Source organism: Hylobates moloch, unplaced genomic scaffold, assembly GCF_009828535.3.
Source record: "Hylobates moloch isolate HMO894 unplaced genomic scaffold, HMol_V3 SCAFFOLD_22, whole genome shotgun sequence".
Taxonomy (NCBI): Eukaryota; Metazoa; Chordata; class Mammalia; order Primates; family Hylobatidae; genus Hylobates; species Hylobates moloch.
In genome coordinates, this window is record NW_026652297.1 from 13,683,577 (window position 1) to 13,701,363 (window position 17,787).

Genomic DNA, 17,787 nt, shown 5'->3' on the forward strand with positions numbered 1-17,787 from the left:
ATGTGGCACATATACACCATGGAATACTATGCAGCCATAAAAAATGATGAGTTCGTGTCCTTTGTAGGGACATGGATGAAACTGGAAAACATCATTCTCAGTAAACTATCGCAAGGACAAAAAACCAAACACCGCATGTTCTCACTCATAGGTGGGAATTGAACAATGAGAACTCATGGACACAGGAAGGGGAACATCACACTCCGGGGACTGTTGTGGGGTGGGGGGAGGGGAGAGGGACAGCATTAGGAGATACACCTAATGCTAAATGACGAGTTAATGGGTGCAGGAAATCAACATGGCACATGGATACATATGTAACAAACCTGCACATTCCTAAAGTATAAAAAAAAAAAAAAAAAAAATTTAAATGAAAAAAAAAAAAAAAAAAGAAAAATCCAAATCAGAACCACAATAATACCCCCACAACCTGCTTGTAATCCCAGCACTTTGGGAGGTCGAGGCAGGCGGATCACGAGGTCAGGAGATCGAGACCACGGTGAAACCCCGTCTCTACTAAAAATACAAAAAAAATTAGCCGGGCGTGGTGGCGGGCACCTGTAGTCCCAGCTACTCGGAGAGGCTGAAGCAGGAGAATGGCGTGAACCCGGGAGGTGGAGCTTGCAGTAAGCCAAGACTGCGCACTGCACTCCAGCCTGGGTGACAGAGCTAGACTCCATCTCAAAAAAAAAAAAAAAAAAAAAAAAGATGATGACTACAGAAAATACCAAGTGTTTGTGAAGATGTAGAAAACTAGAACCCTTGTGCATTGCTGGTGGGAAGATAAGATGGTACAGCCACTGTGGAAACCCATATAGCAGTTCTTCAAAAAATTAGAAACAGAATTACCATATGATCCAGCAATTTCACTTCTGGATACAAACCCAAAAGAAGTAAAAGTGAGAACTCAAATAGATATTTGTACACCCATGTTCATAACAGCATTATTCACAACAGCCAAAAAGTGGAAGCAACCAAAGTGTCCATCATCAGGCCAGGCGTGGTGGCTCATACCTGTAATCCCAGCACTTTGGGAGGCTGAGGCGGGTGGATCACCTGAGGTCAGGAGTTCAAGACCAGCCTGACCAACATGGCGAAACCCCCATCTCTATTAAAAATACAAAATTAACCAGGCATGGTGGCCCATGCCTGTAATCCCAGCTACTTGGGAGGCTGAGGCAGGAGAATTACTTGAACCCAGGAGGCGGAGGTTCCAGTGGGCAGAGATCATGCCATTGCACTCCAGCCTGGGTGACAAGAGCAAGACTCCATCTCAAAAGAAAAAAAAAAAAGAAAGCAAAAATAATGAAGGCGATGAATAAAAGATAACGAGAACAGAAACATTACAGTTTGAATTCTTGCTCTGTCATTTATTATCTGTGTAACACTGAGCAAGTTATCTAACTCTAGTAACACCTACAGGGTTGCTGTGAGGATTTAACAAAATAGGTAAAACAGTACAGTGCCTGAGACATAGCTGTCTTTCCCTGTCCTCTTCTCCTACCTAATGCTAAAAGTTCTACCAATTTTATGGAAACATAAATTCAACGACAGTTGTATCTGAATTTTATGCTAAAGAAGTTATGTCTGTTCCAGGTGGCAAACAACTTAAAAGTCACCAATTATATGTAACTGGCAAGGCCAATTTTCAACTAATTCACTGCAAGTTGATATTAAGGCACAGGAAAATATAAACTTTATCTCTCAACTCCTTTTTCTCCTTCTCGCCTTCATTTTTAAACACTTCTCTCCTCACCTTCCTGCCCTTTTAACTTATCCTTTATTCCAAACTACCAGTCTTACTTAGGCTGCTATTTGTCAGGAGAAAAGGCAACAGTAACTTTTTTTCCATTTTATGTTAAGATAGAAAAAAAAATGCTGAGCATGGCGGTGCACTCCTGTAGTCCCAGATACTCAAGAGGATAAGGTGGGAAGATCATTTGAGGCCAAGAGTTGGAGGCCGCAGTGCATTATGATGGTGCCTGTGAACAGCCACTGTACTCCAGTCTGGAAGACACAGTGAAACCTCATTTCTAAAGAAATAAAACACAATATAAAAGATAGGGGCTGGGCGCGGTGGCTCACACCTGTAATCCCAGCACTTTGGGAGACCAAAGCAGGTGGATCACCTGAGGTCAGGAGTTCGAGACCAGCCTGGCCAACATAGTGAAACCCCGTCTCTACTAATAACACAAAAATTAGCCTGGCACATGCCTGTAGTCCCAGCTACTTGGGAGGCTGAGGCATAAGAATCACTTGAACCTGGGAGGCGGAGGTTGCAGTGAGCTGAGATTGTGCCATTGCATTCCAGCCTGGGCAATAAGAGCAAAACTCCGTCTCAGAAAAAAAGAAAAAGAAAGGAAAAAAAAATGACTGATCACGTAGCTACAGGACAGTTCCAAACTCCGCCTAAGTAACTCATTAAAGTTCCCTAAACAAAAAATAAACAAACTTTAAAAACATGAGAATGAAAAGGCATACAAGAAAGTTTCCTTTGTGTTCACAGGTCTCTTATTTATCTGGAGACAAAACTGTATGACATCTACAGACTGTGACAGCAATTTCTTAGTACAGTTGGCCCTCTGTATCCATGGGTTCCGCATCTATGAATTCAACCAGCCGTGGATTTAAAACATTCAGGAAAAAAAATGCACCTGTACTAAACATATACAGACGTTTTTTCCTTGTCATTATTCCCTAAACAATATAGTATTAACTATCTAAATACCATTTACCATGTATTAGGTAATCTAGAGATGAGTTCGAGTGTACAGGAGATGTGCATAGGTTATATGTAAATACTACTCCATTTTACACAAGAGACTCAAGCATCCTCAAATTTTGGTATTTGCAAGGAGTCTTGGAACCAATACCTCATGGATACCAAAGGACAAGTATATACGATCCATAACCAAGTTTTACTGCAAAAGAAAAAAAAAAGATAACTATATACTACCTAGAGCCAAGTTACTACCAAAAAATATACACTTTAAGTCAGGTGCTCTTAGAAGTTAGTGTTTATACAATTTTATTAACCCATGCTTCCATTTTAAGTATTCCCTCATTTGACTTCAACGTTAAATGAAAATTTACCTTCAAACTACTTTAAAGGACAATGTCTTTCAAAGGGGCACCTGCCTTATAAATGCTTCCGGAATAAGATTCAGTAAAAGGATGTGGTTTAGAACAGATGAAATACCACTGTACTGCTGCTTTTGTACACATTCAGATCAGAAAACTCCTACTAAAAACATGCCAAAATAAATAAATATTATGTCTATGGAAGCTTTTAAGTTAGCCATTCCAACTTTACAACATTCTAAAAAGAACATATCTCTTAAGAAAGGTTGCTATAAAGAGCCCAGAACCTTTTCTCCCTCTACAAATCCCTTAACCTTGATGCCTAACTGTTATCTCACTGTATTTCACTTCAGAAATATTTACTGGACAATGAGTGCACAGAGTAAGTATGCTAAGTGGTTTTAATACATTGTCATTAATCACCACAGCAAACTGATAAAATCAGTATTAATATCACCATTTTTAACTGAAGAAACTAAGGCTTCAAAGGTTTAAGTACACTGGGTGCAGTGGCTCACACCTGTAATCCCAGCACTTTCGGAGGCCAAGGCAGGCAAATCACTTGAGCCCAGGAGTTGGAGGCCAGCCTGGGCAACATGGCAAAATCCTGTCTCTACAAAAAATTCAAAAATTAACCAGCCATGGTGGCATGTACTTATAGTTCCAGCTACTTAAGGAGCTGAAGAGTATCGAGCCACTGCACTCTAGCCTACGTGATAGAGCAAGACCCTGTCTCAAAAAAGTTTAAGTAATGTGCCCAAGGTTATAGCTGGAAAAGACAATTCTCTCCTTTTATAATTTCTATTATGTAAAATTTCAAACACACATTAAAGAAGAGAACAAACCCCTTAAACCCATCATGTAGCTAAAATCATCAACTCAAGGCCACTTGTCCATGGCCACAATATCCATATTCTCACCCATTCCTGTTTCCTTGCTTAAGTATTTTGAAGCAAAACACTTTTGCCTGTAAATATTTCAGTGTATACCTCCAAAAATTTGTCTGTAAATATTTCAGTGTACACCTCTAAAAAATATTTTCATCCATAAATATTTAAGTAAATATCTCTAAAACATAAGAACTTGGGCAGGCGCAGTGGCTCACACCTATAATCTCAACACTTGGGGAGGCCAAGGTGGGCAGAACACTTGAGGTCAGGAGTTCAGGTCCATTTAACTCATTCTTCACACAGCAGCACACAACAGCCAGAGAAATGTTTTTAAGATTTCTGCATTAATGATACAACAATAAATCTTACTTGGCAGCATAATACAATGAAAGTTTACATTTGGCCTGGCCGACACGGTGAAAAACCGTCTCTACTAAATATACAAAAATTAGCCAGGCGTGGTGGCAGGTGCCTGTAATCCCAGCTACTTGGGAGGCTGAGGCAGGAGAATCCCTTGAATCCAGGAGGTGGAAGTTGCAGTGAGCCGAGATCGGGCCACTGCACTCCAACCTGGGCAATAGAGTGAGACTCCCTCTCAAAAAAAGAAAAAAAAAAAAGGTCAGGCGTGGTGGCTCAAGCCTACATTTTGGGAGGCCAAGGCAGAAGGATCACCTCGAGACCAGCCTGACCAACATGATGAAACTCCATCTCTACTAAAAATACAGAAATTAGCCGGGCATAGTGCCACATGCCTGTAATCCCAGCTACTCTGGAGGCTGAGGCACAAGAATTGCTTGAACCCAGGAGGCGGAGGTTGCAGTGAGCGAGGCGGCACCACTGCACTCCAGCTTGGGCCACAGAGCAGGACCCTGTTTCAAAAAAAAAGACAAGACAGTAACTCAAAGCTGTAGTCTATCATTCTCATTAAGCTATACTTTCTTATAGAATAAATAAAACCCAAGGTACCCTCTGATCTCAAACTACTTAATAAAAGGTAACACTTCAGAACTTTCAAATGCATATGACAAGGAATAGCTATACTGGAGGCAGCCAACCTAATCATCCCTCTTTCTTGAAACTGCTGGTTTCCTTACCCCTACATTAAATTGGTTTCCCTCCCTCCACACCACCTGCTTCTGGTTTCCATTTCTGGCTCCTCATTTTCCTTCCACTGAGCCATCTGCTCTTCTCACATATACCCTCTCTCTAGAGAGCTCGTTCATTTTTTATGACTTCATCATATCACCTCTGGCCTAGGCTCTGTAATTTCAATTGTGTTCTCTAATCCAAGCTACTGTTCCTCAACATTTCTACTCAAATATCTTGCTATCACCTCAAATTGAATATGCATCAATCTCCAAAAATTGAATATGCATCATCTCCAAAAATCCAGCCCTTCTATCCTCTTTACCAATCTATTAATTATAATTATAAATCATTATCTTCCAATTCACCCAGGTTCCCCTTAAGTCACACATCAATTTGTATTGGTTTTTCTCTTGAAATGCCTCTCATCCATCCTTTTCTGTTCCATTTACACTGATATCACTAAAACTCAAGCCTTCAGCAACTCACCTAAATTATCCTAAGAGCTCTTGGTTAAAATTCAACTATCTCCATTTCAGTCTGTTCTATATAATAGATTCCCTACAACAACGTATCTACTGAGTGACTAATGTATCCTAAGCATTGGCCAGTTAATGCAGGGATACAACAGTGAGCAAGACAGACACCTCTTTCTAGCAGAGGAATAAAATTTTTTCAAATAAAATAATTACAGGTTGCAAAAAATGCTGTGACAAAGATTAACACAGTGCTATCATAAAGGACAGAATATGAGTGCTACTCTAATTAGAGCTTGTAGTTAGAGATAAAAAATTTAAGTGGACATTTTAAGGATGAAGAGGAGGCAGTCATGTAAATATTTAAAGTAGAGTGCTCCAAGCAAAAGAAACTGCAAAGCACATAGGTTCCAGGAGGGGGAAAAAAAAATCTCACGTTACAGAAAATGACTGTGTGGCTAGAGATGTGGCCAGAGAACAAGGGCAAAAGTGGTACAATGTGAGATTGGGAGAGACACAGGCCAATTTTATTCTACATGTAATAAGAAGTAATAAGAAGTAGGCTGGGCATGGGGGCTCATGCCTGTAATCCCAGCACTTTGGGAGGCCAAGGTGGACAGATCACATGATGCCAGTAGTACGAGACCAGCCTTGGCCAACATGGTAAGCCCTGTGTCTACTAAAAAACACAAAAAATTGGCTGGGTGTGGTGGCGCATGCCTGTAATCCCAGCTACTTGGGAGGCTGAGGCACAAGAATTGCTTGAACCCAGGAGGAGGAGGTTGCAGTGAGCTGAGATCACACCACTGCACTCCAGCCTGGGCAACAGAATGAGACTGTGTCTTTAAAAAAGTCATGTAATAAGAAGGATTTTAAGCAAGGAAATAATAATCCAATACACGTTGTGACAGAAACTGCTAGTATTCACTAATGACTATGTTCTCTTCATTAGAACACTGCTATATTACATTTCCCAGCCACCCCTGCAATTAGGTAAGATCACGACTCAGTTCTGACCAATGGAACTGAATGGGTAAAAGTGATATATGCCACTTCTAGCCTGGACCCTAAAATCTTTGTCCACACACACTTTCCCTTCCAAAACAATCTGAGAAGCCAAAGCTGATTATGGTGGTGACATAAAATACAGGTACCTGTGCTCCAAGTGACTGCATAAAGCAAAGATGCCCCTCAACACACACACACACACACACACAGATGTGAGAAAGTAATGTAAACTTTCATTGTATTATGCTGCCAAGTAAGATTTATTGTTGTATCATTAATGCAGAAATCTTAAAAACATTTCTCTGGTTGTTGTGTGCTGCTGAATGAGTTAAATGGACAGACAAAAGTAAAAATAAAAAGACCTGTCAGACTCAACAAAAACATAACCCAAATGAAAAATGGGCAAACAAACAAAATAGACATTTCTCGAAATATATACAAATAGCCAACAAGCATATGAAAAGATGCTCATCATCACTAGCCGTTATGGAAATGCAAATCAAAACCACAGAGATATCACCATTAAGATAGCTACTATTAAAAAAAAAAAAAAACACACAGCCGGGCGCGGTGGCTCATGCCTGTAATCCCAGTACTTTGGGAGGCCGAGGTGGGCGGATCACGAGGTCAGGATATCGAGACCATCCTGGCTAACACAGTGAAACCCTGTCTACTAAAAATACAAAAAAATTAGCTGGGCGTGGTGGCAGGCACCTGTAGTTCCAGCTATTCAGGAGGCTGAGGCAGGAAAATGGCGTGAACCCGGGAGGCGGAGCTTGCAGTGAGCCGACATCGCGCCACTGCACTCCAGCCTGGGCGACAGAGCCAGACTCCGTCTCAAAAAAAAAAAAAAAAAAAAAACACACAGAAAACAAGTGAAAATGTAATGATATTGGAACTCTTTCTTATGCATGGCTGGTGGTAATGTAAAATGGTGCAGCTGCTATGGAAAACGGTATGGTGGTTCCTCAAAAGATAAAAAATAGCTTACCATATAATCCAGCAATTCAACTTCTGGGTGTACATCAAAAAACTGAAAGCAGGAACCTGAACACATATTTCTACACCCATGTTCATAGAAACATTATTCTTAACAGCTACAATGTGGAAGCAACCCAAGCTGCTCATCAACAAATGAATGGATAAACAAAATGTGGTATATATAAGCAATAGAATATTATTCAGCCTTAACAAGGAAGAAAATTTTGACATGTGCTACAAAACGGATGAACCTTCAAGACATTAAGTGAAATAAGCCAGCCACGGAAAGACAATATATGATTCCATTTATATGAGGTACCTAGAGCAAACAAATTTACACAAACATAAAGGAGAAACAAAGAATAGTGGTTGCCAGGGGCTAGGAGGGGAGACTTGGGGAGTTGTTAGTATGTATACAGTTTCAGTTTTACAAGATGAAAAAGTTCTGGGGATTGGTTGTACAACAATGTAAATATACTTAATACTGAACTGTATACTTAAAATGGTTAAGATGTTCAACTTCATGCTTATGCAGTTTACCACAATAAAAAATAGAAGCTGGGCGTGGCGGCTCACGCCTCTAATCCCAGCACTTTGGGAGGCCGAGGCAGGCAGATCATGAAGTCAGGAGTTCAAGACCAGCCTGGCCAATATGGTGAAATCCCGTCCCCACTAAAAATACAAAAATTAGCCGGGCGTAGTGGCATGCACCTGTAGTCCCAGCTACTCGGGAGGCTGAGGCAGAAGAACTGCTTGAACCCAGGAGGCAGAGGCTGCAGTGAGCCAAGATCGCACCACTGCACTCCAGCCTGGGTGACAGAGTGAGACTCCATCTCAAATAAAATAAAATAAGAGGCCAACAATGTAAGTGAAGAGATGATGGTTGCTTGACTTGGTATGGTGATGCAGATAGAGAAAAGAAGAATTCAAGATGTATTTGGAGGTAGAAAAAACAGGATTTACTGATGGACTGGAAGTATGTGAGCGTTAGAATGAGGAAAAGAAAGGTATCAAGTATGACACCTGGCTTCTAGCTACTGAGTGGATGGCAATACCATTTAATGAAATGAGAAAGACAGGAATGAACAAATGTAGGGGGGAAGGCAGAAAGCAGACCTGGAGTGCAGTTTAAGAATGAAGGGATCAAGAGTTTGTTGGCTGGGTGTGGTAGCCTAACACCCATAATCCCCACACTTTGGGAGGCTGCGGTGGAAGGACTGCTTGAGCCCAGGAGTTCAAGACCAGCCAGGGCAAAGAAGCGAGAATCCCCATCTCTACAAAGGGTCAAAAAATTAGCTAGTATGGTAGCACACACACCTAGGTGGTCCTAGCTACATGGGAGGCTGAAATATGAGGATCCCTTGAGCCTAGGAGATTGAGGCTGCACTCTAGCATGGGTCACAGAGCAAGACCCTGCCTCAAAAAAACAAACAAACAAGAAGTTTGTTGATTGTCTTAAGTTCAAGATCCAGGAGATATCAAGTGGCAACATCAAGGAAACACATTCTCACTGTTCTGGAGGCCAGAAGTCTGAAATCAAGGTATTTCGGCAGGAACATGTTCCTTCTGAAGATGCTAGGAAGAATCTGCTCTAGGCTCCCTCCTAGTTGGCTTGTAGATAGTAATTTTCTCCCTGATGTTCTGTCTCTGTGTCAAAATCTCCCCATTTTTGAAAAGGCCTGAAGTCATGCTGGATTAGGGTCCACCCTAATAACCTCATTTTAACTTGTTTACCTCTGTAAAGACCCCATTTCAAAATAAGGTCACATTCTTTTTTTTTTTTGAGACGGAGTCTCGCTCTGTCACCCAGGCTGGAGTGCAGTGGCATGACCTCGGCTCTCTACAAGCTCCACTGCCCGGGTTCACGCCATTCTCCTGCCTCAGCCTCCTGACTAACTGGGACTACAGGTGCCCACCACCACACCTGGCTAATTTTTTTGTATTTTTAGCAAAGTCGGGGTTTCACCGTGTTAGCCGGGATGGTCTCAATCTCCTGACCTCGTGATCCACCCATCTCAGCCTCCCAAAGTGCTGGGATTACAGGCGTGAGCCACTGCGCCCGGCCTTTTTTTTTTTTTTTTTTTTTTTATATACTTTAAGTTCTAAGATACATGTGCACAACGTGCAGGTTTGTTACAGAGATATACATGTGCCATGTTGGTTTGCTGCACCCATCAACTTGTCATTTACATTATTTCTCCTAATGCTATCCTTCCCCCTGCCCCCCACCCAACAGGCCCCAGTGTGTGATGTTCCCCTCCCTGTGTCCATGTGTTCTCATTGTTCAACTCCCACTTATGAGTTAGAATATGCAGTGTTTGGTTTTCTGTCCTTGTGATATTTTGCTGAGAATGGTGGCTTCCAGATTCATCCATGTCCCTGCAAAGGACATGAACTCATTCTTTTTTATGGCTGCATAGTATTCCATGCTGTACATGTGCCACATTTTCTTTATCCAGTCTATTGTTGATGGACATTTGGGTTGGTTCCAAGTCTTTGCTATTGTGAATAGTGCACATAAGGTCACATTTTTAAGTACTAGGGATTAGGAATTCAACATATCTTTCTGAGGGAGATATAACTCAACCCATAATATCTGGGTAAACAACTCTTTATTTTAGATTCTGGTACAGTAATTGGTGTGGTCTCCCTTTTCCTGAATAGGCTTTAATTGAAAGTGTATATCTATTTTCTTTCATTTTTCCAGGGTACCCAGAGAGCCTCTCATTCTGCAAAATCATGTTCCTTGATTCTGTGAATTTTTCTTGAATATTTTACTGATAATTCCTTCTTTTCTCTGATGTCTACTAGTACTTCTGTTATTTGGAAGCTGACCTCTGACTGACCTTTTAAGTTTCTTTTCTCATTTATTTTCCATCTTTTCCTCTACTTTATGAAAGGACTCCTTTACTCTAACTTCAACCTTTCTATTGAGTGTTCTATTGAGCCTTTTTTTGTTGTTCTGATTGCTCCCAGTTGTTTTTTTTTTTCTATTTCTTTTGGTTTCTTATATGAGAAGCTTTCTTCACATGTCTGGTGATCTTTGATTATCTCCTCATATTTAAAAGGAGGGTCATAAAAGCTATTGTAAATAACATAGATTCTCTTCTTGGGTTAGTAAGAGAACCATCCTCCAAATTCCCACTTGATTGTCAGAATTCTGGAAGCCAAAGAGAAGAGGCCTCAGTAAGGGTCTCAATATTGAGCATTTTAACTTAATTCAGTGTTTTCTGTAGAACGCTTGACCTCCAATTGTGTCTAGTGCTCACCCTCAGTGTCAGAAACAATAGTCAGTCTTCTTGCTGGGGTACTGAAGAAGGCAGTAACTCAGCGATACAAACTAAAGAAGGAATCTAGATTCAAACTTTCTAAAAAAAAAAAAAAAGCTTTATTGAGATATAACTCAGATTATCATAAAACTCACTCATTTAAAGTATGCAATTCAATGTTTCAGTCTATTCAGTTGCACAACTATTCCCACAATGAATTTTAGAAAATTTTTGTCACCCCAAAAAGAAACTCCATACCCTAGAGTCACTTCCCATTTCCCTCTAACCTCCCCTACTCCCAGTCCTATGCAACCACTCTATCTCTACAAATACACAATTTCTGGACACTTCATACAAATGGAATCATACAATGTGGTCTTTACTTAGCACATTTGTTTGTTTTTGAGACAGAGTCCCACTCTGTCGCCCTGGCTAAAGTGCTGTGTCGCTATCTTGGCTCACTGCAACCTCCACCTCCCCAGTTCAAATGATTCTCCTGCTTCAGCCTCCCGTGTAACTGGGATTATAGGTGCCCGCCACCACGTCCGGCTAATTTGTGTGTTTATAGTCAAGACGGGGTTTCACCATGTTGGCCAGGCTGGTCTCAAACTCCGGACCTCAAGTGATCTGCCAGTCTTGGCCTCCCAAAGTGCTGGGATTACAGGTGTGAGCCACCGTGTCCGGCCTACTTAGCATGTTTTAAAGGTTTATCTGTGTTATAGCATGTATCATACAATACTGTGGTCGTTTGTGACTGGCTTCTTTCACAGCATAATGTTTTCAAGGTTCATCATGTTATAACATGTAACAGTTCTGTATTCCTTTTTACTGCCAAATAGTATTTAATTGTGTGGATATACATTACATGTAACCATTTATCAGCTGATGGACATCTGAGTTGCTTCTACTTTGGGGCTATTATGATTGAGCTGTTTCTTAAACAGATTTTCAAGAAATCCTCCTGTTTTTAGCACCACCCTTACCTCCTCCCTGCCAAAAACACCTGATGCTGCCAATTCCTGAGCCTGAGCAGTATTTTCTACTTTTGCTCCTGCCAGTCAGGATTAAACATTTTTAAGTCCAGTAAGAAGTTTACCATCAGTTCACTTGCTTTCCAGTTTCCAAATTTTATTGTTGCTGTCTCTTCTTTCATTCTCTTTACCTGTGTAGTTCAAATCTTCTAAAAGTATCCTTTACTGTCACCTTGCTGGGCTATCAAAGGGAATAAAAGTAAATGTGTCTTTCACTCAGCCATCTTTATTTAGAAGTCCTTTCAATTATTTTTAGCCTTCATTCTTTCTCATGTATAGATTTGAAGGCTATTACTCTTCCTCTAAGCATGGCTCTATATACATCCTTTAAGTTATACTATATTTTCATGGTTCTGTTCAAAATAGTTTAATGTTATTTCTTCTATAATCCGTGAATTACTCAGGAATATATTGCTTATCTTCAAACAGCTGACAATTTTCTAGTTTTTTTGGTAATCCATTTCTGGCTTAATTCCAACATGTCAGAAAACACTCAAGAATTGATTATTTTGATTTTTTTATTGTCCAGTATGTGTCAATTTGGGAAAAACTTTCATAGGCACTTAAAAAAAATCTGCATTCTGTAGGTATTAGGTGAAATGTTCAATGCATGTCAATTAGATTCATTTGATAATTATAGTGTTTAAATCTTTTACATATTTTTGTATCATTATTCTAATTACTCAGAGAGGCATGCTGAAATATCTCATATTATGCTTACGGATTTGTCTAATTCTCCTTTTAGTTTTGTCCATTTTTTGCCTACCAGGCTGGCAAAGACTAGAAAGAATGGTAACACAGCGTTAAGAAACACTATGGTAAAGGTGTACATTGGAATGTCTTTTCTAGATAGCAGTTTGGCAACAGTCAGCAACATTTTAAATAAACATCTATATCTTTGAAACCAGTTATTTTACATTTAGAAATTGATCTTAGGCAGGAAGGGAGATCCAGACAAGCTCTTCATGGATACCAAACACTGCTTAGCAGTTACACTGATTCGTAAATTCTCATTGTAGCCTTACAGCTATCCTTTGATTAAGTATTACTCCAATACTAGAGATGAGAAAAAAATGAAGTTTTTAGCACCTAAAAAAAATACGTATATTCTTTGTTGGAATAAAAGTAGAAACAGCTCTATTAAAGAAAATCAGGAACTTTATAACAGAGACAATGTAGGCAGTTTTTTTGGTTTTAAAAACAAAAAACACCTTTAGATTTATGCATACACTGACACAGAAGGATGTTCATAAAAGCCAAGCTAGAAAACAAAGTATGGCATGCGATCCCATTTTTTTTTTAATTGTGCATGAGTTTACATGTTCACAGAAACTGGCCGGGCACAGTGGCTCACACCTGTAAATCCCAGCACTTTGGGAGGCCAAGGCAGGTGGATCAATTGAACCCAGAAGTTAGAGGCCAGCCTGGGCAACATGGAGAAACCCTGCCTCTACAAAAATTACAAAACTTGGCCAGTCACGGTGGCACGTGACTGTAGTCCCAGCTACTTGGGAGGCTAAGGTGGAAGGATTGTTGAGCCTAGGAGGTGGAGGTTGCAGTGAGCCAAGATCGTGCCACTGCACTTCAACTGAGTGACAGAGCCATAACCTGTCTCAAAAACAAACAAAAAAACAAGTCTAGGATATACATATTAAAAAATAACAATCATAAATGACAAAGACATAATTTAGAGGAAAGAAAAACATAATTATATAAGAAGCCTTTATAATTACTAGAAATTAGATTGCTCATACAATTAAGATGAAACATACCTGAGCTTTCTGGAAGCCAGGACTTAAAGAAAAACACATTTTACTCTATTTTCTGAACAATGTAATTGAGTATAACACATGACCCACATTAATTATCCCTCTCATCTCTCACTGACATCAGGGGAAAATATACAAATACAGACAACACACACATATATGTATGTATATATAAATATATATGTATATTACTGCCTCAAACAGCTTATTACCTAAAGCCAATTTATTCCCGCAGCTATGATTTGCTAACTACGAAGAATGGAGAAAGGGGCAGTTGTAGGCCCAAAAGAACGGGCCCAAATCATATTTTAAATGAGCCATTTTTTTTAATCAGCCCTCTTTAAAGTATATGAGCCTCCTATGCTCTGCACTTAGATGACAAGAACAATGCATGTGTATACACATTATATGTTCTGTGATTTCTTTCTTCAACATTTTGCTTTTCCTACTCTTTAAGATTTTCTATTAAAGAAGTATCTTGTGCTCACTTCAGCAGCACATAGACTAAAACTGGAATGATACAGGGAAGATTAGCACGGCCCCTGCAGAAGGATGACACACAAATTCGTGAAGCGTTCCATAGTTTCAAATTTTTTAAAAAATGTATCTCATCCCTTGGAGGGCAGAGTATATCATAGCAATTTTTACTTGTAACTTCCATGATATGCATTAGACTAAATCTGATAGCTTCAGGAAGTTTCAGGATTATAAACTGAAGCTTCTTTATAGGAATAAAAGTAGTAGTAGTCTAAAAACAGGTTTCTTAAAGGAAATCAGGAACTTTATAACAAGGACAGAGTAAGTAAACTTATTCTGTTAAAAAAGAAAAGTAAATATTTTAGTCTCTGTGGGCTTGAGTCTCTGTCACATATCCATTTTTTTTTTCCAGCCCTTTAAAAATGTAAAAACCATTCTTATCTTAGGGCAGTAAAAACAGGGTTTGGGAGAGGTGATAATTAAAACAGTGGATTTAATACACAAATGATTTTTTTTAAGAAACTAACCCACAAGAGCAAAATATACAGACAAGCAAACAGTAGCAACAAAATTTCAGAAGCTAAAAGATGGACAACTGGTAACTAACTCACTTAGTAAATTCTAGAAAGGTGAAGCCTAAACCCTGAGTTGAAAACCCCAATTTATATCTTGGAATCCTCAAAACATACAGGAACTGGCAGCACCAGGTACTGCCTGAACTGGATGGAAGAGGAAATTAAGGAAGGCTGGGTGAAAGCTGCCTGAGAAGCAGATATATCCTTAGAAGCTACCCAAATCTACCTGATGGTTGGCTACCCACTCTTGGTAACAGAAGTCTGTTGGTTTATTCTCTAGAAAGGCTTTTTTGTTTTTTCTTTTGTTTTTTGAGACAGGGTCTCACTCTGTCACCCAGGCTGGAGTGCAATGGCACAATCTCCATCTTGGCTCACTGCAATCTCTGCCTTCTGGGATCAAGCAATCCTCCCACCTCAGCCTCTCAAGTATCTGGGCTAGCCAGGTGCATGCCACCATATCCAGCTAAATTTTGTATTTGTTGTAGAGATGGAGTTTCACCATGTTGCTGAGGCTGGTCTCGAATTACTGGGCTCTGACAATCTGCCCACCTCAGCCTCCCCAAGTGCTGGGATTAACAGGTGTGAGCCACCATGCCCAGCCTTGTTTTTGTTTTTTAGAGTCCCTGAACTGGAATCACCAGGTATAATTAAAGGTCTATGTACTCTACCAAAAATAGGGGAATGACAGTCCGCTCCCTCACACCAAAACAAAACAAAAAACTAGTGGCCATCCTTTAACCCTCAAGCAAACTGAGTTTTCCCTCATGAACGTGACCCAATAGGAAACATCTGAACTGAGTTTTCTCAAAATAAAAAAAGACTCACTTGGACCATAATGTATTGAAATTCAAAGTCTGTAAATCCCAATCAATTCAGGGTTTTTAGCTATCAATCACTCAAGCATTACTGACACTTGAAATAAGACTCCGGCATACAAGTTAGAGACCAAAACAAATGGAGAAAAGTCAACTTAGAAAAAACAGTCTGTGGCCAGGCACAGTGGTTCACACCGGTAATCCCAACAGTTTGGGAGGCCAAGGCGAGAGGTTCACTTGAGCCCAGGAGTTTGAGACCAGCCTGGGCAACATGGCAAAACCTTGTCTCTACAAAAAATACAAAACTTAGCTGGGCATGGCAGCGCTTGCCTGTGGTCGCAGCTACTCAGGAAGATGAGGTGGAAGGATTATCTTACCTGGGGAGGTTGAGGCTGGGAGGCTGAAACTAGGGAGGCTAAGACTGCAGTGAGCCATGATTGCACCACTGCACTCCAGCCTAGGTGACAGAGTGAAACCATGTCTCCAAAAAAAAAAAAAAAGAAGAAAAAAAACAAGACAATCTGCAAGGAGAAAAAATATTTTTACAGAAGTCACTTGGGCCAGGTGTGGTGGCACACACCTATAATCCCAACACTTTGGGAGGCCAAGGCGGGAGGATCACAAGGGCTCAAGAGTTTGAGACCAGCCTGGGCAAGACAGCAAGACCTTGTCTCTACGTTAAAAAAAAAAAAAAAAAAAAAAAGCCAGGTGTGGTGGTGCACCTGTGGTCCCAGCTACTCAGGAAGCCAAGGCAGAAGGATCGCTTGAGCCTGGAAGGTTGAGGTGCAGTGAGCCACGATCACACCACTGCACTCCAACCTGGGCAACAGAGCAAGACTCTGTCTCAAAAAAAAATTTTTTAAGTCATTTATAGACTCAGAAATTAGAGAAGATATTGCATCCATGAAAACACACCAGATGCTATATAAAAAGAAATATTTAAGAAAACAAAAAATATCTTGGGAAGTCAAAATCTTGACAACAAAAATAAAAAATTCAACAGAAGGCTTGGGAAACAAAGCAATGTTCCAAATAGAGCAAAAGACTAGGAGGTAGAAAATAGGAGAAAAAAAGGAAATTAGAAAACTAGCCTAAGAGACCCAAACAAATGACAAAAGTTTCAGGAAAAAGAATAGGGAGAAAACCATTGTTATGGACTGAACTGTGTCTGTTCTCCCCTCCCTCCAAATCCTTATGTTGAAGCCCTAACACCTAATGTGACTGTATTTGGAAATGCGGCCTTTTAGGAGATAATTAAGACTAAATGAGGTCATAGGATGGGGCCCTAATCCAATTAAAGAAAGATCTCATTCCACTGAAAACCCATCTAAGGACACAGCAAGACGACAGTGGTTTACATGCCAGAAAGAGAAGCCTCATCAGCAACTAACCCTGACAGCAAATTATTCTCTTTGTTTGTTTGTTTGAGATGGAGTTTCCTTCTGTCTCCCAGGCTGGAGTGCAGTGGCATGATCTCGGCTCACTGCAATCTCTGTCTCCCAGGTTCAAGTGATTCTCTCCTGCCTCAGCCTCCCAAGTAGCTGTAACTACAGGCACTCACACTAAGCCTGGCTGTTTCTGTATTTTCAGTAGAGATGGGATTTCACTATGTTGGCCAGGCTGGTCTCAAACTCCTGGCCTCAAGTGATCCACCCGCCTCGGCCTCCCAAAGTACTGGGATTACAGGCATGAGTCACCACACCTAGCCACATCTTATTCTTGAACTCTATTCTTCAGAACTGGGAGAAAATATATTTGTTGTTTAAAAAGCCCAGTCTGTGGTATGACAGTCTTCAAAGACTAATACATCTGTCAATAAAATAATTAAAGAAAATGTCCCAGAACTAATGAATTTTACAGATTCAGAAGGTACACAAATATCCAGGAAAAATAGTTTAAAATAGATGTAACACCAAGCTACAACCTTATGAAATTTCAGAATATAGGAAACACAAAATTCCAGAAAAGCAAAACATTTTTAAAATTAACAATTAGAATGTCTTAGGCTGGGTGCGGTGGCTCACGCCTGTGATCCTAGCACTTTGGGGGGCCGAGGCAGGCGGATCACGAGGTCAGGAGATCAAGACCATCCTGGCTAACACAGTGAAACCCCGTCTCTACTAAAAATACAAAAAATTAGCCAGGCGTGGTGGCAGGCGCCTGTAGTCCCAGCTACTCGGGAGGCTGAGGCAGGAGAATGGCGTGAACCTGGGAGGTGTAGCTTGCAGTGAGCCGAGACTGCGCCACTGCACTCCAGCCTGGGTGACAGAGCAAGACTCCGTCTCAAAAAAAAAAAAAAAAAGAATTAGAATGTCTTCAGACTTCTCAA

General features: G+C 40.5%; 1 protein-coding gene and 1 non-coding gene across 6 annotated transcripts in view; one reads left to right on the plus strand and one right to left on the minus strand.

Moving 5' to 3' along the window:
• NCK1 (NCK adaptor protein 1) overlaps positions 1 to 17,787 on the minus strand; it is a 91,444-nt gene that overhangs the window by 60,505 nt on the left and 13,152 nt on the right. The window lies entirely within an intron of this gene.
• On the plus strand, positions 14,072 to 14,178 carry LOC116462195 (U6 spliceosomal RNA). The gene has a single exon (XR_004246284.1). It is a non-coding gene; the product is annotated as a U6 spliceosomal RNA (small nuclear RNA).